Source organism: Xenia sp. Carnegie-2017, unplaced genomic scaffold (genome assembly GCF_021976095.1).
Source record: "Xenia sp. Carnegie-2017 unplaced genomic scaffold, XeniaSp_v1 HiC_scaffold_16, whole genome shotgun sequence".
Classification (NCBI taxonomy): domain Eukaryota; kingdom Metazoa; phylum Cnidaria; class Anthozoa; order Malacalcyonacea; family Xeniidae; genus Xenia; species Xenia sp. Carnegie-2017.
Window position 1 is genome coordinate 11,157,864 of NW_025813469.1, and position 27,079 is coordinate 11,184,942.

General features: G+C 35.0%; 1 long non-coding RNA gene across 2 annotated transcripts; it reads right to left on the reverse strand.

The window, feature by feature from the left end:
• Positions 1 to 5,494: 5,494 nt before the first annotated feature.
• Positions 5,495 to 26,907, reverse strand: LOC124437468. 2 transcript variants are annotated; one of them, XR_006945705.1, is made up of 5 exons: positions 26,819 to 26,907; positions 25,082 to 25,159; positions 24,430 to 24,578; positions 23,834 to 24,036; positions 16,899 to 16,911 (listed from the first exon to the last, which is right to left on the reverse strand). It is a non-coding gene; the product is annotated as an uncharacterized LOC124437468 (long non-coding RNA). The 2 variants fall into 2 exon arrangements; XR_006945706.1 differs by lacking the exons at positions 16,899 to 16,911; positions 23,834 to 24,036 and adding an exon at positions 5,495 to 5,566.
• Positions 26,908 to 27,079: the final 172 nt, after the last annotated feature.

Here is a 27,079-nt window from a genome sequence, read left to right on the forward strand (position 1 = left end):
GCAATGGCAAAGTCTAATAAACTTGCAGATTGAATTATAATCAGTGACGTTACAGTTCATCTCCCCCCTGCTAGAATAATTACAACTTTATCTTTTTTGTCTTTATATTGCTTTACATATAAATGATACAAAACTAGGGGTTGTTAATCTTTGCCTTTGACTTCTGTGTTTATCAAATGTCGACTGAAAATTTTAATATATTCTCTATCTTCAACTTGTCGATAAACGAATAATTTCAAATCTTGGATTAATTTCAACACTGAATTATATGTAAAGATATATGAAATGGCTTGTCGTCCTAAGGTGAAAGTGGATAGGAAGAGTCAAGATTTAAGAATGCTGTTGAAACTTTTACTGTTCAATTTGCCTGAACGTCGTTAAGGATGCAGAATGTGTCAACATAACGAACACATCTTTTCGTTATTGTAATTGAAGAACATCTACGAGTTAATGCACAAAGATGTCCTCAATGTCAAGATAATTTGACTGTAGATATACACTTCTTCCAGCAAGTCTTATAAATGACTTGACTTCTAAGTTAAAGATCAGTTGCAACCACGCAAATCGAGGTTGTCCTGAATTTATCAACGTTAAAAGGTCTTGAAAGACATGTTGAAAATTGTGTTGCTCCAGCGTTGTGTTCTAATGAACGTTGTGGTAAGGAGATAAACGAGACAAGATTAAACATGAAACTGAATTATGTGAATACAGAAATATTGATGCTCCGACTTTGGTGAGATTAGAGAATTGTTTCAACGAAGTTATGTTTCATGTTGACAAAGTGAAAATGCAGATGAATGAAATTAATGGAAAAATGGATCAAAAGTTTATTGATGTGTATGTGATGAAGGCATGGATAGCAGGTTAAAATTATTCAACCGACAGCGTATGAAAAGCAAAGCACGTGTGCACATTGTACGTATGTTTTAAAATATTGTTTAGCATGTCTTTTGTAGATCTGCTTCATTGCACTATTTCTTTTTATCTTTTGTTTTCCTTTGCTTTACATAAATATGTTAAAATCTAAAACTAGGCGTTGTTATTCTTCGCTTTTAACTTCCGTGTTTATCAAACGTCGACGGAGATTTTCAACGTATTTTCTATCTTCAACTTGATGCGATAAACAAATAATTTCGTCTACTCTTGGATTAATTTTGATCCTGAATTATATAGGAAAACGTATGAAAATGGCTTCGTCCTAATAATTACGATTCATATGGATATGATGAATCAAGATTTGAAAGCCCTGTCAACGATAATTTTATTGCCCAATATGTCTCAATGTCATAAAAGATGCCAGAATGTGCCACAATGAACATCTTTTGTCGTAAATGTATAGAAGAACATCTGAGTTAATGCACAAAGATGTCCTCAATGTCAAGAGAGATTGACTGTATCAAACTTCTTCCAGCGCGTTTGTAAACAACTTGATTTCAAAGTTTAAGATCAGCTGCGACCACGCTAATCGTGGTTGTCCTGAATTTGTAAACGTTGAAGATCTTGAAAGACATGTTGAAAATTGTGGTTTTGCTCCAGTGTTATGTTCTAATGAACGTTGTGACAAGGAGATAAACAAACGAGACAAGATTAAACATGAAACTGAGTTATGTGAATACAGAAAGATTCTTTCTCACGACTTTGAAGAGATTAGAGAAATGTTTCAAAAAGTTTTGATCAAATGAAAGCTGATGGTTAAAATAAATGAAAAATGGATCAAGATAGAACTGAAATAAATAAAATTAATGATCTGGTCAGTCTACAAAAGAAATAATGGAGAAAGAAATGATGGAATCAAAGAAAGAAATGATGGAATCAAGGAAAGAAATAAAGATGTTCAACAAAATCTTTCTACAGTGACCAAAGAAATGAAAATAGAAAGCCATGATGTTTCAAATATTGGAAAGATGAATATAAATGAACAACATGTTCAAACATTGGCAACATCAATTGAAATGTTGACATACTCAGTAAAAGGTGATATTTTGGTTGCTGGAGGTGACTCATGTGTTTGGACCGCAAAAAGTGTTGAAGTATTTTCATTTAAGGAGAGGAAATGGTTTGAGATTGCATCAATGGAAAATGGACACAGTTGGGCTTCATCATTTATTTATAAGGATAATTTATTTGTTGTTGGAGGATTTAACTGCAAGTCAATGGAGACATTGAATGTAAAAAAGTTACCTTTGACATGGAGGAAATTTCCTACAGAGCTTCCTTATGTATATTGGAGTCATCAAACTGTTGTTTGTAATCAACAAATCTTTCACATTGGAGGACTTATTAAGAACAAAGGACCATCAGATTTGATCAGTGAAATAAAGATTACAGGTACAACATCTTATATTTTGAAAGAGTTGTGTCGTATGCCTGAACACGATTTGACCATGGAGCTGTTGTTGTTGATGATAAAGTTCTTATTTTTGGAGGACGGGGAAAAGATCATGAAGCTTTGTCCAGTGTTTTGAAGTTTGATCCAATGACTCTTACATTTAAGGAAATGCCTCCATTACCTCATCCATTGACTGACATGGCAACAGTTCAATGGAGAGATCAAGTTGTTCTTCTTGGAGGTTCTGATGAAGGAAAAGAAAAGCGTTTAACAGTGTTATCATGTAATAGTAATACAGGAAAGATTACAGTCTTACCATCCATGTTGGAAAAGAGACAGTGTTGTGCAGTTATAACTGGTGATACAATTGTTGTCATGGGAGGTAAAGTGGTACTCCTAACTATCTTAAATCAGTGGAGTGTTTTAAAATGGGAATCAGTTCTTCATGGACATATCTTCCTTCAATGAATAAACCACGATTTGTAGTCATTGCTGAAATTTTACCATTTGGACAAAAGTATTTATAAGCACAGAATTATTCTCTAAATAATCAGAACATTATAACTCAGTAAAATTTGTTTATATTAAAGCTAAACACTACTAAAATATGAATATGTAAATTTACAATGTTCATATAACCTTTGATTATTATAATAAATTACTGGAGAAATAAATGTTTTAGTATTTTACTAATGACAGAGAAAAAAGAAAATTTATTGCTTTAGTATTTGTTCAGAATGTTCAAACTTACAACTGTGTATGAGTTTGACCAGTGGTGTTGTCGATCATAGAGATTATAAACAATACTAGAGGTGGCATCGTAATATAATCAGTGAATATAATCTATACTCCAAAATACGGCACACATTTTTGGAGGGCAAAATCGATTCCCTGATGTTACGATACAGTGGGCAACTATGATTTTTTGACTTTTTTGTTTTTATTATACGCAAATACAATAGTAAATATTGTCACAATCGATTTCTTGAACTATTTTTTTCTTTTCATCGTAATTTTGGAGGATACCTAATAAGGATACGAAATTGGAGCTTCGAGTCAAAGATCTCGCTATTTAAAACAAATTGCCGAATTCTTTTTTCACGAATTTGCAACGTGTTTGAAATATTAAAAATTTGTTTGTCTAAATTCCATAGCGCTAAAAAATAAAAAAAATTTACCTTGTGAAACAAAAAACATCTTTTTGCGTTGCTTCCGTCAAGTAATCCACTCCTCTTTTGGTTTACAGGTCTTCAACTCCTTTTATTTTAACTTTTCATTTGTTTTAAAACCAAGAAATGCAATGCAGCATAATTACTGCAAAATATGAGTCGATCTTTAGCAGTGCTCACTCTTTTATCGCGCCCCCATTCATTCTAAAGCCTGTTTTTCCACTATACGTATCGTAACGTATCGTAGCAAAAACATAACAGGGCGCATGCGTGCTTATGAATTTGATGGTCAATAGGCGCAAGCACGCATGCGCCATGTTACGTTGCTGCCACCATGCGTTTCGAATTTTCGTTTCCATCATGCTTACATTGCGTGCGAAGACTGGGCTCTACTGGCATAAAATTTCCACAGACGTAGACTTTCAATTTTTGGTTCACTGGCACATACAGAAATATACAGTAGGTCCAGTTCGCTGTGCAACTGTCTGTTTATTTAATTAGATTAATGGCTGTCGTTAGTCATTTCATAATTCCTATTGTGTCATTATGGTAATCACATGCGCTAATAATATATGCAGGACATGAAAAATTCAATAGAATGGCTGTACTGTTATATTTAGTATACTGTCTCAATGGTTTAACATAATAAAAGGCCTGAGATCTATTGGCCAAATTTCGATTTTTTTACCCTACTAAAAACACGTATCATCTTCGGTTCCTACATATCACTTCATGTTTCCTTTTACATAAAGCTACTTTTTATCATTTCCTGGTTCTACCTGGTAGTTACTATATGATACCAAATTATAATGTATATAAGTTCGTTTGTATAATTGTACTTTGGTTATCTCTTTTAAAATATGCAAATTTCAAATAATACAATTTTATCTTAGCAATACCGTTGAACTAAAATACATGCAACGCTGCCAGCAGCAAGAAATATTTGTCGTTAACAGTCTGTGAAATACTGTTAACGATAAACATTATTCACTCAAGGAAGAACACTCAAAACCAAGAAAGAAAAACACGTAAACGATTATACATGCTCGCTAAAAACAAGCAAATTGTACGTAAAGATTTTTGCGAAGACATTGAACATTTGCTTGGCTGATGACAGTATAACAAGAAAATACATCAAACATATCAAATAAAGTAAATGGTTTGAACCCGGGAATATCGTTGCATGTTTGTGATTAGATCATCCGGGTTAGTATAGTCCTCAGAAGGACTGTTTTTGACTGACGTTTCTCGACAACCAGCGGTAGTCATCTTCAGGTTTTAATTTGACTCTGAAGATGACTATCGCTAAGTTAATCAGCTTCATTAAACAACAAAGCAGTCCCTTTCAGGACTATACTAACCTGGACGATCTGCATCTACAAACATGAAACTACTACATATCAAATGTTGTTATAGTTTCGTATTTTAATAAAAACTATACCCCAGAAACACCTTATGTTTTGTTTTTCATTCTTTCTTAATCAACACCGGTTTGCTGTGATTTTCTCTCGAAAAGCAGCAGTTAAAACAATTCACTCGCCAGAGACAGAGATCGCTAAACGGTAAAGACGGCGTCTGTGATAAAATCTCGCGTGTTTGGATGTAAAATTTTGCTTGGTTTTAATTATTAGGATTATCTACACTGGCTAATTGTTTCATGTAGCATCATAGTTCAACGAGTAAAATGCAGATATGTTCTCTAGCATATAATAATATCGTCTCCAGGTTTGGTTCAGTCCCATTAACATTTAAACTCTCGTAAAGCAGATGTACATAGATTCTTAACGATTCTTTCTGCAAACCATTGTCACTGTACCAAAAACCTTCATAACCTACATTCATTAGAATTATGACATTTATTTTCTTTTACCTTGATTTGACAAATATCGATTCTCGGTAATGAGCTATTGGCATAACGAAAATCAATATAATCAGACGCTTTCCATCCAAATTTGTCGTTGATCTCATTCTTCAAAGAAGCTTCCATTTTCCCTCCTTTACTACAGTCACATACAAACGTGGTTCTGGGTTGAATGTTATCCCGCAATATCCATTTATCCAAGAAAATCTACAAAACAATAATTCTTATTTAGAACATACATCAAGTAGGAAAGACATTTATTTTCGGTAAAGCTGTGTGACTTTTACTAAAAATATAAGCGTTATATAACAATTGAAATTTCATATTCGCATGTTTTTAAAAGCAAAAAACTTAATAAAAAAACGTTTTTCGGAACAATTAAACACGCGTCAGTCACTGCTTTAAATCATAAGTGCGAGAAATGGTTGAATTCATTCTATATTTTACAGAAAACGTTTGTCGTGCCTAATTACGTAGCTATACTTCACGACTTTTTAAATGTAAATACAACTTATAATTGAATGTATCTTATGCTTGGACAAGAAACCTTTGCAAGCATTTTTAAAAGTTATTTACAAGTCTCAAGTGGATTTTTACTTACTGTTTTAATTTTTCAGTCACGTCTTTTGCGAATACGGTAAAAGTCGTCAAGAAATCCTCTGGTGAAATTATCAAAATCATCTTCATCAGAATCTTCATCATCAGAATATTTTTGAACATATCATTCTCACTCAACATTTCAGGAACATCTGAAAGACAAAATTGTTATTAAAACACAATTTATACGCCTGTGATAACGTCTGTGATTGGTGCAGTAATCTGCGCCTAAAACGAATTTGCCTCAAAATATATATATATATTCTACGTAAATATACTTATTTCTGTGATATTGACCCAGTACCATAGTTTTGCGATTATCATGCAAAAACGACGACTTTACATTTTTACAGGTGGTGCTGTATATTTAATTGGATTACTGGATACGGCTAGACATCTATTGGTCAAAAAAAGCAATTGACTGGCTGCGGTTATGCTAATCACATGCGTAATAAGATTTACGCTACACAAAAAAATTTTATAGAGTGGGACTACTGTTTGATTCTATACTGTGTCAAAGAATTACTAGATTGAAATTACAATCGGTGAAGTAGCAGCCTGATAATTATTAAAATTAATCATGTTTTCCTTGCTGTCAGAATAATTGTTTTGAAAAATTAAGTAATGTAGATGTTGATATGTGAATACATTCTCCTTTTCTTCTTCTACTATCAAGTTGAATACGAACCTATGCATCTGCAGTATAATGATTCAATATCATTACAACCAAAGTTTTAATGAATGGTACCTTAATAATGGTAACCTAGCAAATTTTAAATGTACAGAAAACATTGAAGAAATTAGGAAAAACTAAAAATTTCTCTTTACCTTTACTTATTTATGCAATCTGCGCATGTATTTCGCCGTATAAAACGAGCCAGAAGGTCCAGTTTTTTTGACACTGTTTTAAAAGGGGTATAAAATATCTTTAGAAATTGAACAAGTTGTTTGCTTAGAGATTATGAATAATACTAGACTTGGCATCGTGATACAGTCTATTGTCCAAAAAGTAATGGAACACGTTTCTTTGAGGCGGGGCAGAATCGAGTTCCAGATGTTCAGTTAGAGTGGCAGGCTGTGATTGTCTGTAAATATCAGGAATAAATATTATAATTAATATTGTCACAATCAGTTCCTTTGAAATACGTTTTCTTTTTTATCGTAATTTTTAGTGTTTTAAACCATTCATTTTTGAGAAACATGTTTGTGCTGCTTTTAGACTATTACAATTTAATGTACCACAAAACTGGTCGTTTTCCCATTTCCAAACAACTAAAATGGCACGAAGTCATTTTTAAGTCTAAATCATTGGTCTAATATCCATGAAATATCCATCAGAAATGAGAACAGGTGATTGTAGTGGTTGCGAACGGAACAAGTAAAACCCTTATCAGCCCCCTGTGAAAACAGTAATCTTCATATTTTATTACAAGTACGACTACCTCAACGAGATTTAACTAAAGAGACCTCTGGGTTCCATAAACAAGTTGTCGTACGTTTTTTGTTTTTAGCTTTCAACCTTGACTTTTCTAAAAATTGTAAGAAAAATTATTCCAAACTTGGATTCTGACCAACCTTTTAAAAAAGTTGATGAAGTTTCCGATATAAAATATTTCATTACGTATGGTTTAACTATGTCTTTGAGTTCACATACAGTCTGATAACTAAAACGTTTAGAGGGTCTAGGGGCATTCTCAGCCGGCAATTTAAGAAATGAAAAATACGTGGTAGCGCCGCCTGCAGGTATTGAAATATTTTAACAGACTTAGTTCTGAAGATCTTCTTTTCATATACACCATCAGTGACGTAGACAGACAGTGAATTCAGTCGTAAGGCCAAATGTATCATTATTTATCTATTGGATAAAACATCTAATGGATAAGTAATATCCAATGGAAAAGTCTAATACAGTGGATAGCTATCCACAGGATAAAACTACGTTGTATAAAGTAAAGATAGCAAAGTAATTAATTATTCAATCGATAGCCGTCACTATGGTGAGCATGTTTACGCGATTGCACCTGTTACATAAAATATTGTTTTAACTGTTCATGTCTTTTGTAAATCTACTTCAATGCATTATTTTGTTTTGTCTTCAACACTTGGATAAATTTTAACATCAAATTATATGAGAAAACGTATGAAATGGCTTATCGTCCAGATGATTATAAAGTGGATATGAAGAGTCAAGATTTAAGACTGCTGTTGATGAAACTTTTACTGTTCTATTTGTCTTAACGTCGTTAGAGATGCAAGAATGTGTCAACATAACGAACATATTTTTGTCGTTATTGTATCAAAGAACATCTACGAGTTAATGCACAAAGATGTCCTCAATGTCAAGAGATTGACTGTAGCTACACTTCTTCCAGCGCGTTTCGTAAATAACTTGATTTCAAAGTTCAAGATAAGCTGCGACTACGCTAATCGTGGTTGTTCAGAATTTGTCAACGTTGAAGATCTTGAAGACATGTTGAGTGGTTTTGCTCCAGTGTTGTGTTCTAATGAACGTTGTGAAAGAGATAAACAAACGAGACAAGATTAAACATGAAACTGAGATAAGTAAATGCAGAAAGATCATTTCTCACGACTTTCAAGAGATTAGAGAAATGTTTGAAAAAGTTTTGATCATGAGGAACAAGAGAAAAGTGCAACTGACTGAAATGAGTAGAAAAATTAATCAACAGTTTGATGTTGTATGTGGTCAGTCTATGAAAGAAATAATAGAATTAAAAGAAAGAAATGATGGAATCAAGGAAAGAAATAAAAGATGTTCAACAAAATCTTTCTACAGTATTAAGAAATGATGGAATCAAGGAAAGAAATACAAAATGTTCAACAAAATATTTCTACAGTGACCAAAGAAATGTGGAATCAAGGAAAGAAATAAAAGATGTTCAACAAAATCTTTCTACAGTGACCAAAGAAATGATAGAATCAAGAAGAAATAAAACATGTTCAACAAAATCTTTTTACAGTGACCCAGGAAATAAAAGATGTTCAAAAACCTTTCTACAGTGACAAAGAAATGAAAGAAATGAAAGCCATGATGTTTCAAATGTTCGAAAAGATGAATATAAAATGAACAACATGTTCAAACATCAACATCACCAGTTGAAATGTTGATGAACTCAGTAAAATGTGATATTTTGGTTTACTGGAGGTTACCCATATGATTCCTTAAAAAGTGTTGAAAATTATTCATGGGGGAGGAGAAATGGTTTCAAACTGCATCAATGATAAATGAACACATGTGGGATTCATCATTTATTTATGATGATAATTTATTTGTTTTTGGAGGTGGGAAGTCAACGGAGACATTGAATATAAAACAGTTACCGTTGACATGGAAGACATTTCACAAAAAAGCTTCCTTATCATTGTTAGGGTCATCAAACTGTTGTTTGTAGACAAAAATCTTTTTCATTGGAGGAGATGATTATGGCCAAGGAAAACAGATTTCATCAGTAAAATAAAGATTTGGCTTTCAAAATCTATGTTTTGAAAGAGTTGTGTGATATATGCCTGAACCACGGTATAAGCATGGAGCTGTTGTTGTTGATGATAAAGTTCTTATTTTGGAGGAACGGAAAAGATTGCAAAGTTTTTGTCCAGTGTTTTGGAGTTTGATCCAAGGACTCTTACATTTAAAATGCCTCCATTACCTCATCCATTAACTGAATTGGCAGGTTCAATGGAGAGAAGTTGTTCTTCTTGGAGGTTCTGATGATAGAGAAAAAAGTTTGAACAGTGTTATTATGTATGACTGTAATACAGGAAAGATTACAGTCTTACCATCAATGTTGGAAAACAGATCCGGGTGTTGTGCAGTTATAACAGGTGATACAATTGTTGTCATGGGAGGTGTGGATGATAAAGGTGAACATCTTAAATCAGTAGAGTGTTTTAAAATGGGAAGCAGTTCTTCATGGACATATCTTCCTTCAATGAATAAACGACGATTTGTAGCCATTGCTGAAATTTTACCTTTTGGACAAAAGTATATATAAGAACAGAATTATTCTCAAAATAATCAGAACATTACAACTCAGTAAAAGTTGTTTTATATTAAAGCTAAACACTACTTAAAATTAAATATGTAAACTTACAATGTCCATATAACCTTTGATTATTATAATAAATTACTGGAGAAATAAATGGTTTTAGTATTTTACTAATGACAGAGACAAAAAGAAAATTTATTGCTTTAGTATTTGTTCAGAATCTTCAAACTTACAACTGTGTATGAGATTGACCAGTGGTATTATCAATCATAAGATTATAAACAATATAGAGAGGTGACATCATAATATAATCAGTGAATATAATCCTATACTCCAAAATACAGCACACATTTTTGGGGGCAAAATCGATTCCTTGATGTTACGATACAGTGGCCAACTATGATTTTTTGACTTTTTTGTTTTTATTATACGCAAATACAATAGTAAATATTGTCACAATCGATTTCTTGAACTATTTTTTCTTTTCTTCGTAAGTTTAGAGGATACCTAATGAGGATACGAAATTGGAGCTCCAAGTCAAAGATCTGGCTATTTAAAACAAATCGCAAAATTCTTTTTTCACGAATTTTCAACGTGTTTGCAATATTAAAAATTTGTTTGTCTAAAATCCATAGCGCTAACAAATAAAAAAATTTTACCTTGTGAAACAAACAACATCTTTTTGCGTTCCTTCCGTCAAGCAATCCACTCCTCTTTTGGTTTACAGGTCTTTAACTCCTTTTTATTTTAACTTTTCATCTATTTTAAAACCGAGAAATGCAATGCAGCACTGCAGTATTCTGGCTGTCTTAGAATTGATTATTTATATCTTAGCTATTGTAATTAATTAATGCAAAATATGAGTCGATCTTTGAGTGCTCACTCTCCATTGCGCTTCTTCATTCTAAAGCCTGATTTCCACTAGCCACTTATCGCAACGTTTCGTAGCAAAACGTAACAGGGCGCAGCGTGCTTATGAATTTGATGAACAAAGGTGCAACACGCATGCGCAATGTTGAGCTTTGCCACGATACGTTACGACACGTGAGTGAAGCAGGCAAACATCTGAATTGTGAGATGTCAATACATTATGCATGCATGATTTACGTCATACTACATTTTTTTTCAGATAAGCGTCCATGACGTACACATGCAGCAATAGCTTTTTATAAGTTTTATCTTGTAACGTTTTACCTTTATTCAAACAATGACAAAGAGACTGTATTCTGAAGTTGTTATCTCAAGCGGAGAAGGGTCGAGTAGGGATATGCAGAACACTCCGAGATTATCTGACATATCTAAGGAAAAATCAATTTTTCAGTTCGATGCCAAATTAGATATTGAGTTCATTTACGATTTGAATTTCGATTTACGATTTGAATTTCGATTCCGAGCTCAATCTTTGGCTCGGTAAATAGAGATATCGTAATTTTAGATCGTGAATTAATTTTTAGCCAATTGCAGTTGACAGTCTTTTTTAAAATAATAGCGTATGCACCAATATAGAGGCATCCAGCATGGAGACAGAAAAAATTTACAAACAAGTTAAAACGTTCACGCATATTTTTCGGGATTTTGTCGTCTTTTTCAAAGCTAGGTATGGATTCATGAAGAAAATTTTCCTATTTTAGTGATATAATTATTATTTGGTTTCTTGTCTGTTTTTACGTATGATTACTTTATGTAAAGGCATGTTTTCGTAACTGCCATGATAGTTGCCTACATTTGGTAAATATATAATATAGATACAATCAATTATACAAAGTTTGCGTTCCACGGTCTGTTACGATGGAATGGGAGAGTTTTCGCTTTTTAAACTATTTAAAAGTGATTTTTGGGCCACCTATATTGAGAGTTGCAAAACTTGTCAAAATATAAAACTTTAGGACCATATATACGTGGAAGTCACGCAGGAACAGTGCGCGTGACAAACATTAAACATGAATCAAGGTATATATTTAGTACTATTTACATAAATCGATTGCATGAAAAAATGAAAAAAACGCAAGCAGATTTCTTTCTGGGGCGCCTATGCCGAAACTCGAAAGCAGTTAGCAAAAATATATTTGTTTACATTCATCCGGGACCTAAATATTTCCCCGAGCTCCGCGTCCCGACCGTCGGTGCGGGCTTGCACTGAATCTTCCTCGAGTTCTCCCAGTCTCTCAGCGCATAAGCCTGTGCAAACACAGTAAACATCTTTTATTTTCTAAAATGTCGCGAATGATCACTCAATTTTAGTATATCTTACTGTATTTACGTTGTTTATGCCTCACATCTATTCAGGTTCAGACGTTTAAAATCAAATAGAAACTTACAGAAGTTCCAGAAAAAGGTTCCAGAGGTTTCCCTACAGTGGATTTCCTTGATGAACACAGTAAACATCTTTTATTTCTTAAATGTCATGATAGTCACTCAATTTTAGTATCTTACTGTATTGCGTTGTTTATACCTCATATCTATTCAAATTCCAGACATTTAAAGTCAAACACAAAATTAGAAGTTCCGAAAGGTTCTACTTTATTGTGATTTGCGCTCCCCTCATTCCGTAAAATCCCCGGTTGTTAACAGACAGACACAAATCGAGATTTCACAAGTATATAGGTCGCGTGGGGGGATGGATCGAGTCATGTCAAGAATACTGTTTTGCCACGCATCAGGCAGCAACTACGAAAAATTGTGTGTCATGATTTAACATTCAGTTTCGTCTTGCAGAGTTGTATTAGTTTGTCGATAAATCGTCCTCCATTGTTGCTGAATATGTTTCTCTTCAAAAATATTTTGCTGTGGCATGCTAGCTGCAATTTCAAAGCAGAAATGTGTAAAAAACGACAATAAATCAATTTTTTCATTGTTTTCCACTGCCAAGAAGTAAAGCAAACATCGGCCGCCGAAAAACACACATTACTTCAGGGGAGCTTGACAAAATTTAGATGTATTTTGGCTTCAGCCAGTCATGGGACAAAACTATAGAGTTATCGTTCAAGATGTATTTTAGTTTTGCGTGGTGTTTACATTTACGTCACGTGATGTTTGTTCTTCCATTTTGATTGTCGGATGTGGACGGTGTGTTTGATTTGTATCTTCTGGTTCCAGATGTTGACGGTCTGCTGCGTTTACCAATTTCCATTTCAGTTGTAGACGCTGTGTTTGAATAATTTATGCTGGTTTCGGCGGTGGACTAACTGTCTCTTGCGATATTTGTCTCTAAGATGTTGAAGGCTAAAAAATAATGACTATTATTTGGCTTTTCAATGACAATCACACGTTTAGTCAATATACACTTTAGATTTCTTTTTAAATAGCATCTGTTCTTAAATAAATTTTCAAGCATAGAAACTAACATATCATGGCTAAAGAATAACCAGTCTATTCCATTTGTAATCCTTTCGCTTGCTTCCATCTGTATAAAATTAGTAGTTAAAATGCTAGCCTTCCGAAAAACAATCGAATTCCTCACTTCAAATGCAGATTGTTGTATAATTAAGCAGTTTCTGGAAGCAGTTTCTACTCCATCTGAGCCTCTTGATCTTTTCACCATTTGCATTTGCATTGAAATACTGGCTTCGCCCATTGACCACCCCAATGTCAGAGACTTAATTTCTTGTCTCACTCTTTCTTCATTCGGAAACAGAACTCCGTGATCTTTTAGCAAGGCAAAAACCATTTCAGTGCCACTGCTACTCCATTTAGTCTTACTCCACTTGGAGCTTGACGTAAATGTCACTTTTGGATTCACGCAGAGTGAACTAGCTAGATATGAGAAATGTCACAATTTACTTTATGATTTGGTCTATGGGCTATGAATTTATTACATACGTTTTTACCAAGATATTTTGTGCTCTATTGACTTCATTATTAAGTCCACGATAATTGGCTGTTCTGTTTGAAGTTGCATGAGACACTTGCGCTTGGTTGGTCTGGAATCCTTCATCCACACTGGCAGGATTGTTTGTTTGAAAAAAGCGATGGCATTGCTTGGATAGAGATCATCAATACCCTTAATATTACCTATGTTATAATTGTGCAAGTGGTCATTGGCTATTGCTCAATTTTTCATGTTATGTGGTTAATAAGGCAGTTACTTCTCAGCAAATGCTACAAAGTGCATGATTTCTTAAACAGCAGTCGTCGATGTTCGGTGCTTCAATGGTAAATTGTTGACAGAGCTCATTAGTTCTTGTTATGCAGAGGTATTCGACAGATCTGCTAATTACCTATGGTCCCAAAGCACTAGACCCTCTTTCCATTATTGCATTGTTTTCCAATTCTGCGTTCTGTTGATTCTCCATTCCGAAAGGACTTCTTGCTTCTTCTTGAAAGGAATTAGGACAAACCTTCCAAATTACTCTACAGCACGTGAAAAAATTACATTGGAGTAAAGCAAACTTCTTCCATAAATACGGAAAAAATCTACCTGGGGTCATTGTTCAATCCCTCTAAAGTGTCCCAATTGACTGTGAACATCGGAATCGTTCGAGGAGCTGTTTCGAAAACACATGTCCCGTCTTTGCCACTGTTGTAGAAAGAGACCGCAACATTTTCAATAACTGTGGGGCTTTTAACGTCGTCGAGCACGGGAGGCAAAGTTGATCTGCTGCATAGCCTGGGGATGAATCTTTCCCTTACTGCTGAAAAGAAGTTTTATCCATTTCCTACAAGACTTATGCGGCTTTTGAACATTTTGTCTTTCCAAGTCTGTTTGTTCCACATACAATGGGCAGAGGACAAAATCCCAGAATATCACAATCATTTCATAATGAAAGCCTAATAACATTGCAGCTATTTTTTGAAAAAAACTAATTAAATCAGTGATCAAGTTTCGCCTGCTCTTCATATTGTTTCATTCAAGTGAATATTAGCAGCTCCATATAAAATTCACTATTAACTACCTCAAAACTTAAATAAGCAACAGGTCTACAAATTACTATTATTCTTTTCATGCTAAAATGGGTTGAATATAAATGTGAAAAATGTATTTTTACATGAAAAAACTTCAGCAATTTTGTAATAAACGGGCGTCACTTGCCAAAATATTGAACATATGTAATGGCTTACACAATTGTGAATACAGCAGCGATACGACATGCAACATGGATATCAGAGTTCACCATTTCACCTAATGTTAAGGAACATAAAGGCAGGTTTACACTTTAGGCCAATGAGTTGCTCAATTCTTTCCGATTCCAAGATTGCCTTGACCATATAATACTGGTCTCTTCTGCTAGTAACGACGACTTTACCATCACCGTTCAATTGCAGGTTTTCGCCCAAAGGCAAACGTCTAATTTGGTTGTCTGCAATGCAGCAAACAGCTTCGTACGTGTCTCACTTCATTGATTTGGCATTTCCTGGAAGCGTTATTTTGTTAAAAGTTCAGGATTTAAATTGTTCATTGATGTTGATTAATTTTATTCATGAAAATAGCTAGAGTTACTTCACTGCAAAATGGTTAGGCTTATTTCATCTCAACATGAAAGAGTTATCACGCTTGTGTATCAAAATGACGGGATAGTTTATCTGATCAGAATAATCTGAATTAGTTCATCATTACATTTTGTGAAATGAGGGCGACAAGACAACGTCTCAATACAGTGAAAATTTGAAAAACAGAAATACATCTTGAATTACGAAAATAATAATTTTTGATAATTTGATTTACCTAAAATAGTTCTTTATCTGCCCTTGATGAAGCATTTGAATTCATGAGGATCGAAGTCACTTGTCAACACACCTGAACTATATGATTTATTTAAACTATGGGACTGGAAGGTACTATTTAGTAATTCATGGTTTGTTCCAGTTTAGGTCATAGTTTAGTAAATCATGAGACATTGATATTCTGTTAGATTCAAGATCTTCTGGCTTTGAGCTTCATTAAATCAATTGACATTGAAGCTTTGGATTCCAAGTAATACATGTTAATGTATAAATGACGATGAACGCGCTGTTTCTCTGAAATGTCTCCATCAAAATGACGGCTTTTTAAAATGAGAACCAAAAAGACAAAAAAGATAATAGATATACATGAAATGTTAGATCTCGAATCACAGATCACAAGAGGAAGGCTATTGGACACTGTGTTAAAAGTTCAGGTGCAAGTTCGATCTTTGACATTAGAAGAAAAAACTTTTCTTGGCAGATGTTTGATTGCGTGACAACATTATTAAAGTCAATAATTATATTATTTAAAATAATAAAACAGAGACTTTGTCGTGGTAACAAAATTTGAATGTCACCAATACCACTATTAATATTCACTATGTGAACTATGTTGGGTTTGATGGTCAGTTACCTGCAAAAAATTCTCGATATCTGTAGGTATGACGCTTTATCTACAAATAATAGTCAGTTTCTACTTTTGTTGACAACAGTAAAAGCCGAATTTGAGAAAGTCAAACAGTAGGGATGTTTATATAGTTTCTAAAGCGATATATAAAAACCTTTTGAACAAAATGATTGTGAAACATTAAAAAGCAGCGAAGCTGGCTTTGAACATATTTAATTACTGAATATTTCAAAGCAGTTACTTTAATTAACCATCTAACAAGGACAAAAGCAAAGGTTTTAAAACTGTTTTACATTGGCATGTTCCATCATTATTTCAATTATTTGAAAGAATAATAAAACAATTATTGAACTTGGCTTTCAAATGATAAAAGAATTATTCAGACATCGGTCAGTATTTATTCGCTTCATGTTCACTTCGGTAGATAACATTGACCTAGGTCTGAATAATTCTTAATATCATGCTCAACATCATTCAACAATAGAATTTTATTTTAAATCCCAACAACATTAGTAATGCAGTATATATTTAGAAACTTGTGAAAAACCTTAATATATATAAACCTATTTAAATTGTATTTAAATGGTTTCCTGAGTTATACGTACCTTCCTTGTTTTGAACAAGATGGAAAGAACTTTTGTCTGACGCTCTTACTTTACTGGCTGTCAAAGAAATTGCTCTCTTGCAGGTAGAGTTAACATATATTTATACTGTTTAATACTTTTCAGTAAGCATACTTCAAAACAACATATTTTCAACACTTATCATGCTAATGATTTTCAAATTATGGAAAAAGAAAGTATTTATGCCATTAATTGAGTTAATCGTCCTTTTCTTACAAGGTCGCTATATTTTCTAATTTTTATTTCTACATTAAATAAATATATATTACTATCTATTTTTCTGTCTCAAATGTTTTTGATGAGTTTGTTCAGTATCAATAGCTATTTTTAGTTGATATGACCAAACAATTTAAACATCTCAACATAACAAAAGAAATTCTTACGACAACATTGCTCAGTTTTGTCTGTTGCGATAGTAATTTATTTATATTTTACTTCACGAGGAGAGCAGAAGCAATAATATGTACAAATTACAAATCTCTCATACCTCGTACTTAATCTTAAATATGCAAGAAGGAAAATTTATTTTGTATTATTCTGAGTTGAAATTTGTTTGGCATTCTGCGACAGTAGTAGGAAGCCAGATGTCACGTAGAAAGCAAGCAGGCTTTGCAGATCATGAAAAAGATTGTAGCAACAAAACTGGAAAGGAAGAGTCATGGATATGCTACCTGTGAAAAGACTGGCGTCTTCCTCAAGTTTTCTCCTATCTTGCGACTTCAGTGGTTATTTATAATGCAAGTTGTAACTTTGCGTCTATGTTGTGTGAAACATCGGTTGCGACTTATCCTTTGTACTTAAATAGTTAAATTTTTGACTTATTGAGTGTAGTAATTAATACCAGCAGCCTCGCCACAGCGCAAGCCTGCATGATGTGACTAATGAGTAATGAGCCTTTGCCACTATAGACAGCCATTCGAAAAAAGAAAGATCAATGAAAGATATGCTTTTAACGTGATATGGCAGACTTCATTATTCAATCTCTTCATGGCAACAAAAGATCAATTGTGTTCATAGTAAATATTAGAGTGGGGATGCTTGTCATTTGATCATACGTCATTTGAATTCTCCATAGAACATGAGTTACATGAAGCATTAATTTATTGAAACAGCAACATGTCCTGTATTCTCAATGTTGTGTGCACAACTAAGTTCCTTTCACCCAAAGATTACGTATTTTACAAATTGCATCGACCAAAGGTGCATCACTGAAGTATCATTGTGTATTTATAATAAATGGTTTTGAACCGGGAGTATCGTTACATGTTTGCAGATGTAGGTCGTCTAGGTTAGCATAGTCCTGAAAAAGACTGTTTTGTTGTTGTCAACTGACGTTTCGACAACTAGCGGTAGTCAAATCTTCAGAGTCAAATGAAAGTAAACGTCAGGTTAATATTTGTCAGGTTAAGCCGTATTAGAACCAAAAGATATAAATGACGGGTAAAGGCTGCGTTTACTCCTCATTTTGACTCTGGGGTGACAGCTACCACTAAATTGCTCAACGTCCATCAACAACAACCATGATTTCTCAAACTAAACGCCTGGTTGATCTACAATAAACTAAAACGTATCGTCGATTATAAGTTGTTCGCTCTGTCGTCAAATGATCATAACAAAGTAAATGGTTTGAACCCAGGGTATCGTTACATGTTTGTAGAAGAAGATCATTATGTTTAATTCACAGTTTCAAATATATCTGGACTGTTGATGATGAAGAAGAACAACAGGAGGAGAGTTAGGAATCTATATATGGGGCTTTAAAAGTACAGTTAAAAATGTGTTTGGAAAATTTATTCAAAAGTTGTTTGCAAGAACTGAAATATTACATTGAATTATTTGAATATGTTAATAACACCATGGAAACAACGTCCAGGTGATGGTGCTGACATGTTTAAGCTAGCGCGTTAAAAGTACTCAAACACAAAATGTGTATGCGATGTAAAATCAACTATGAACATAAAACATTCTACGAGAAAGTTTCCAAGGCTTAAGACTACTTTGTTCTTTCTAAGTGCAAAAACTTCTAGTTACACAGGTAATCTCGTTGAAAAAGAGTTTATGCAAAGGATTAATCAGGAGTTTGAATAATAATAAGAATTAAATCGTATGAATGTTTTTATGCAGTGCGGTGTTTGAAATTAGAAGATATGATCTTCGCACTTTGCTTGGACAATTTAAAATCGTCTCAGGACCTGAAAATCAGGTGACTCAGCAGTTCGAACCCATGACCTCTGCGGTGCCTGTACGGTGCTCGACCAACCTGAGCTATAAAGTCACAGTGGTAGCAAGGTCAATATTGTTGGGCTCATGTTTTCTCGTGAAAGGAATGTCATATAAGATGTTTTATGCAGTGCGATTATTTGAAATATGACCTGCTCACCACTGTGTGACTTCATAGCTCCAGTTGGTCAGAGACTGCACCGGCACCGCAGAGGTCATGGGTTCGAATCCCGTTGAATCACCTGATTTTCAGGTCTGAGACGATTGCTTAAATTGTACAGCAAAGTGCGAAGATCATATCTCGATAATTCAAACACCAATATTCAGCTGATTCATACGACATTCATTCACGAGAAAACTTATGGCCCAACAATATTGACCTGCTCACCACTGTGTGACTTCAGCTCAGTTAGTCAGAGCACTGCATCTTGGCACCGCAGGGTCATGGTTCGAATCCCGTTGAATCACCTGATTTTCAGTCCTGAGACGGTGCTTAAATTGTCCGGCAAAGTGAATCATATCTTCATTTAGAATTAAATCATTGAAATTATAATCGGTGATGCATACAGTGTGTAGAAACTACTCAAGTTTTGTCCCTCCTCTGTAGGAATGGCTAATTTGAAAAGAATATAAGTGATGCAAAGGATTTTTGATATAGATGCAGTGCCTATTCCCTGTAAAACCTTGAAGTTGAAGAGTTATGAGTTAATGCGTCTGAATATAATGTAGCTTCAAGACCTTTTAGAATTAGCCCATTTTTACGTTGGTAAGGCTTCATTCGATTTATCACAGTTCTACGTCACTTCTACTCACTAGGAAGTAATATCTACATCACCATATATATCCTTCAGAAAATGTATAACCTCTCCTGACAACATGGATCTTTGTTCAACTTCATTTAATCAAGATTTTAGCAACTTTGGACTGGGACAGTCATTAACTTCTTCACTACGATGATTTACACTAGCTATAAACACAGACAAAACATGTAGGTAATCGGGGTTCACGAGGGTTATTAAAGGTACAAATAGTCAATCGCGCACATTTCTACCGAAGGTCCTTTAAAGTAGTATGTATTATGTTAAATGTTTAAGGTGTTACATTCAACCCAGTGTATTCGTGTGCCCTCATCTTAGCGTGCTAAATGATCTATCACCTAGAGATACAATATGTTCCCTCGCCTAAGTGTTCTAAATGTCTCTCATATTGTATTGTGATCAGCTTTCACTGCAATCGGAGTTCTCTTTCAGACTTTGAAATGTTCTCTTACTGTAATGCATTAAATGCTCCTTGCTACAATATACTAAACGATTCTTCATCTCAGTGTTATCATTGTTTCATCATAGTTTTATAGTTCATATCACTGTTGACACCTAAAGCATTCTGTAGCAATTTGGTGAGAACAGAGTCACTATAATCTCACTATAATAGTTACATCGGCAAAGGCAGACATAACATTCTTAAGAAATGATAAGCCTTTGTTCATATAAATAGATATGATTATCTGCAATCTAAACCTAGAAATTTTAACACGCAAGAATTTATTTTGTGTATACCTTGATTTGATAAATATCAGATAGCAAATTAAATGCAATTACCACTCGCTATATGATAACAAGGTAGCCTATGAACGTATGATACAGAACGATACGCGTATGATGCAAGAACGATACGCATATAATGCGAGAATGATACATGTATGATACAAAAGGATACGCGTATCATGAGGAAGGCGATAAGCATATGATGCGAGAATCATACGCGTATAATATGAGGAATGATGCATGTATGATGCAAGAACGATACGCGTATACGAGAACGATACGCGTATGATACGAAAACGATGCGCGTATGATACGGAACGATGCGCGTATGATGCAGGAACGATGCGCGTATGATACGAGAACGATACGTGTATGATGCAAGGAACGATATGCGTATGATGCAGGAACGATGCGGCGTATGATGCAGGAACGATACGCGTATGATACAGGAATGATACGTATGATGCAGGAGCGATACGCGTATGATACAGGAGCGATAGGCGTATGATACGGAACGATGCGTATGATGCAGGAACGATGCGCGTATGATGCAGAACGATACGCGTATGATACGGGAACGATGCGTATGATACGGAGTGATACGCGTATGATACAGGAATGATACGTATGATACAGGCGATACGCGTATGATACGGGAGCGATGGCGTATGATGCAGGAACGATATGCGTATGATACGAGGAACGATACGCGTATGATGCAGGAACGATGCGCGTATGATGCAGGAACGATGCGCGGCGTATGATGCAGGAGCGATGCGCGTATGATACGAGATGATACGCGTATGATGCAGGAACGATGCGCGTATGATGCGATAACGATACGTATGATACAGGGAATGATGCACGTATGCAGGGAGACGATACGCGTATGCATGATACGATGCGTGTATGATGCAGGAATGATACGCGTATGATGCAGGAACGATGCCATGATGCGGAATTGATGCGCTGATGCAAGGAACGATACGCGTATGATCAAGGAACGATACGCGTATGATACGAGACGATGCGTATGATACGGGAACGATGCGCGTATGATGCAAGAACGATACGCGTATGATACGAGATGATGCACACGTATGATGATGCGAGGAACGATGCGCGTATGATGCGAGAACGATACGTATGATGCGAGGATGATACGTATGATACGAACGATACGGTGTATGATACGAGAACGATACGCGTATGATGCGGAATGATACGCGTATGATGCAGGAACGATGCACGTATGATGAGGCGATACGCGTATGATGCGGAGATAATGCGTATGATGCAGGGAACGATACGTATGATACGAGGAGCGATACGTATGATGCAGATGATGCGCGTATGATGCAGGAACGATGCGCGTATGATGCGACAGCGATACGTATGATACGAGGAATGCACGTATGATGCGGAACGATACGTATGATACGAAGGCGATGCGCGTATGATGCAGGAACGATGCGCGTATGATACGAGGAACGATACGCGTATGATGCGAGGAACGAATACGCGTATGATACGGAACGTGCACGTGATGCAAGGCGATACGCGTATGATTACAAGAATGATTGCGCGTATGAATACGAAGACGATGCGCGTATGATACGACAACGATACACGTATGATACGAGAATGATACACGTATGATGCGGAACGATACGCGTATGATACGGGAGCTACGCGTATGATGCAGAACGATGCAGCGTATGATGCAGAACGATACGCGTATGATACGGGAACGATGATGCGCGTATGATTAAGGACGATGCAGTATGATGCAGGAGCGATACGCGTATGATGCACGGGAGCGATACGTGTAGGATAAGACGATACGCGTATGATGGAACGATACGCGTATGATACCCAGGAGCGATGGGCGTATGATGCGGGAATGATGCGCGGTATGATACAGGAACGATACCCGTATGATACAGAATGATACGCGTATGATACGGAGCGATACGCGTATGATACAGAACGTATGCGTATGATAAGAGAACGATACGCGTATGATGCAGGAACGATACGCGTATGATAAGAGAATGATACGCGTATGATAAAGGAATGATGCGCGTATGATACGAGAATGATACGCGTGATACGGGAACGATACGCGTATGATGCAGAACGATGCGCGTACGAAGTGATGCGCGTGATGCAGGCGAATACTTGCGTATGATGCAAGAGCGATACGTATGTGATGCGAGAATGATACGTATGATGCGGAACGATGCACGTATGATGCAGGAGCGATACGTATGATACAGGAATGATGCGCGTATGATGCGGGCGATGCGTATGATACGACACGATGCACGTATGATGCGAAATGATGCACGTATGATGCGAGGAACGATGCGTATGATACGAGGCGACCGGCATGATGCGGAACGATACGCGTATGATGCAGATGCGATACGCGTATGATGCGAAGATGATACAGGAACGATACGCGTATGATACAGGAATGATGCGTATGATGCAGGAACGATACACGTATGATGCAGGGAGCGATACGCGTATGATACAGGGAACGATACGCGTATGATACGGGGCGATACGCGTAGAACGATGCGCGTATGAGCAAGAACGATACGCGTATGATACAGAAGGCGATACGTATGATGCGAGAACGATACGTGTAGGATAAGAGACGACCGCGTATGATACAAGAACGATACGCGTATGATACGGGAGCGATAGGCGTATGATACGGAATGATACGTATGATACGAGGCGATACCCGTATGATGCAAGGAGATGATGCGCTGCGTAGCGTTGAAGGCGATACGCGTGGAAACATATGGTAACAAACCTGTTTCGCTTTACGTATCGTAACGTTTCGTAACAAAACGTAACATGGCGATGCGTGCTTGTAAATTTGATGGTCATTATTCACAAGCACGCGTCGCCTTGATAACCTACCGATTTTGCTTGATGATACGTATTTGAGTGGAAAAACAAACTTATGATAGGAGATGATACGCGTATGATAAAGACGATACGCGTATGCCAGAAGTGACCATTGCGAATGATACGCGTATGATACGAGAATGATACGCGTATGATACAAGAACGATACGCGTATCTTACGCAAAACTTTAACAATGCGCGAGCGGTGCTGTAGATATGATTATCTACTGTCTTAATCTTAAATATGCTAAGTAAAATTTACTTTGTTTTACCTTGAGTTGACAAATATCGAAACGTCGCTAATGAGCTGTTGGCATAACGAAAATCAATATAATCAGACGCTTTCCATCCAAATTTGTCGTTGATCTCATTCTTTAAAGAATCTTCATCATTTTTTCTCTGCTTTACTACAGTCACATATAAACGTGGTTCTGGGTTGACTGTTATCCCGCAATATCCATTTATCCAAGAAAATCTACAAAACAATAATTCCTTATTTAGAACATACATCAAGTAGGAAAAGACATTTATTTTCGGTAAACTGTGTGATTTTTACTAAAATATAGCGTTGTATAACAATTGAAATTTCATATTCGCATGTTTTTAAAAGCAAAAAACTTGATAAAAAAAGTTCTTCAGAACAATTAAACACGCGTCAGTCATTGCTTTGAATCATAAAGTGCGGGAAATGGTTGAATTCATTCTATATTTTACAGAAAACGTTTGTCGTGCCCAATTACGTAGCTATACTTCACGACTTTTTAAATGTAAATACAACTTATAATTGAATGTATCTTATGCTTGGACAAGAAACCTTTGTAAACATTTTTAAAAATCATTTTCAAGTCTCGAGCGGATTTTTACTTACTGTTTTAATTTTTCAGTGACGTCTTTGCGAATACGGTAATAGTCGTCAAGAAATCCTGGTAAATTTGGGATCAAAATCATCTTTATCAGAATCTTCATCATCAGAATATATTTTGGACACATTGTTCTCACTCAACATTTCAGGAACATCTGAAAGACAAAATTGTTATTAAAACACAATTTATACACCTGTGATAACGTCTGTGATTGCTGCAGTAATCTGCGCCTGTAAAAACAAACTTACCTCAGAAAAAATTATATTTTGTACGTAAATATACTTATTTCTGTGATATTGGCCCAGTACCATATTTTTGCCATTATCATGCAAAAATCATGACTTAACATTTTAACCATTTTATTAAAAACTTATAAACTTAAACAAAGCAAGAAAATCACATTCTTCTTTATAACTTATTGTTACACTTAAAACCGATTTAAAACCGTTTTTACTAATTACATTACAAATTATCTTGAAGTAATTAAATGCACATATAACTCTGTGTACATATCTAACAGGCTGGTTGTAGCTACATGTCATTCTAACTGATTATGATTTGAAATAAAGCAAAATAAAACAATAGCAGTATTGTATCTTGTTCATTAGAACATATTTGTGCCAGATAATTACCGATAAAATAAAATATAAGAAATACCTTCTTTTCTCTTTATAACACCAGCTAAAGATGTGATGCATTCAGTGTTGGGAGCTTCACGTGACAGCATTTCTACAACTTATATTTTAAAAAGTGTCAGTAGGACAAGCTTCATAGAACAAGATGCCGGCTTAGGGCATGCACTTTGCTAAAGTGATTAAACCATTTCAGTATTTGTATGGCCTTATCCAAACATGGGGAAGCATGAATGTTTCAAAATTGAGCCAGGTGATTTTTACGCTTTTGTTATGATGAGCAACATTCCTAATTGGTCAATCAGACCATCTAAACAAATGAAACCATAAAAAAAAAAACAAGAGGATAGTGTTGCAATATTTATATAAATAAGGGGAAGTATGAAAGCTAATTTCACCCAAATAACATTGCTAAATTTTCCCAAACCCATAAATATGTAAAGTTTTGTCAACAACAAAGCCAAAATAATGGCAAAACTTCTTCCTCTAATACCTATATGTTGCATAATGTATCAAGCATTATCTTTTCTGCATATATATTTCAAATTGTTTCTAAAATAATGGCTTGTATCGTTTAATGATTACAGATTTAAATTTTGTCTCTCCTTGCAGTGGCCATATAGCAGAATAATGATACAGTGATGTTTGGCAGCTCGTCACTTAAAAGGGGAAACATTTTTTTCTTTGAAAATCAATATTCATTCATGATGACACTTGTTCTAAATATATACAAATGTAGTCTTCCTTTTATGGACATTAAAACCAGAGAAAAGAAATTGAAAAGCTAACCACAATAATAAAATGCAAGTCGACATGCTGTCCATGATCTTTCATCAAAGAGAATACCTCTTCATGGTGATCTGAGAAGTTGTGGATCTTACAAACATTTTTGCTTTAAGACTCAACATTTTAAAAATGTCTTTTTAACACTAAGTATGAATTGAAGTAAGTAAGTAGATACCAGTTTAAATTGTTTTATTGGTAGTATGAATTAAGGAATAGCTATGTAATATTGTTTGTATAAAAATATGTACTTATAGTATTAGTTATATGGTTTTTTATTAGTTAGAACCTTTGTAATTTAACCATAACTGTTACAAAAAAGAGTTCATATTTAATAAATACAAATACAAATTCAAATTCAAGTCCAATTATTGATGTCTATACCATCAAAGCTTTTGTTCACATGTTATTTAATGGTATGTTAAACAACTTAGCGTTTTTACCTTGGTAAATGTCCTTATTAATTAAAATTTGGAGGTATAAAATACAAATTTTACATGTTCAGCTAACCTAGAAGAGAAATAATCTACAATTCAAACATACAATTGAACATTCGCTAAAATGCTCAATGTCGATAACAAATGCTTAGAGTTCGTCTGTAGACATGACTACACTGATAAGAACTTCATTCTACATAAAATCGTTGATGTTTACTTGCAAAAAGTTTCAAACACAATTAGTAAAATATGGAAAGCATTTCCTCCAATTTGTTCCAAACCGAAAGCACAATTTGATACATCAAACTTCTACGTTAAATGAAAACATAGAAACTGAGCGACTTGCTGGAATTTCCAAAAGCAATAAAGGGAGAAGGATTTTTCATCCATTATAGCCAATACAGACTGTTTCATATGCAATTTCTCGCGAATTTCTGTGCGAATGTTTTGATCATTTATTTCAGTTTTTTATCCCTAATCGCAACAGAAATACAAAAGTAGGTTTTAGCATAACATAGATGAAAAGAAATGCAATTACATACCTGATTTCAAAACGAATAACCTCAACAAAATGTGAAATATTCCACACAAAATCGCTTAGCAATGGCACAGTGTAAGGAATTAATAGATTGAAATTATAATCGGTGACGTTACAGCCTGTTAATTATTAAATTCAACATTTTGTCCCCTGTTAGAATAATTTTAATGTTGTCTTTTTTGTCTTTATTTTGCTTAACATAAATATGAATACAAAACTTGGGATTGTTAATCTTCGCCTTCAACTGCCGTGTTTATCAAATGTC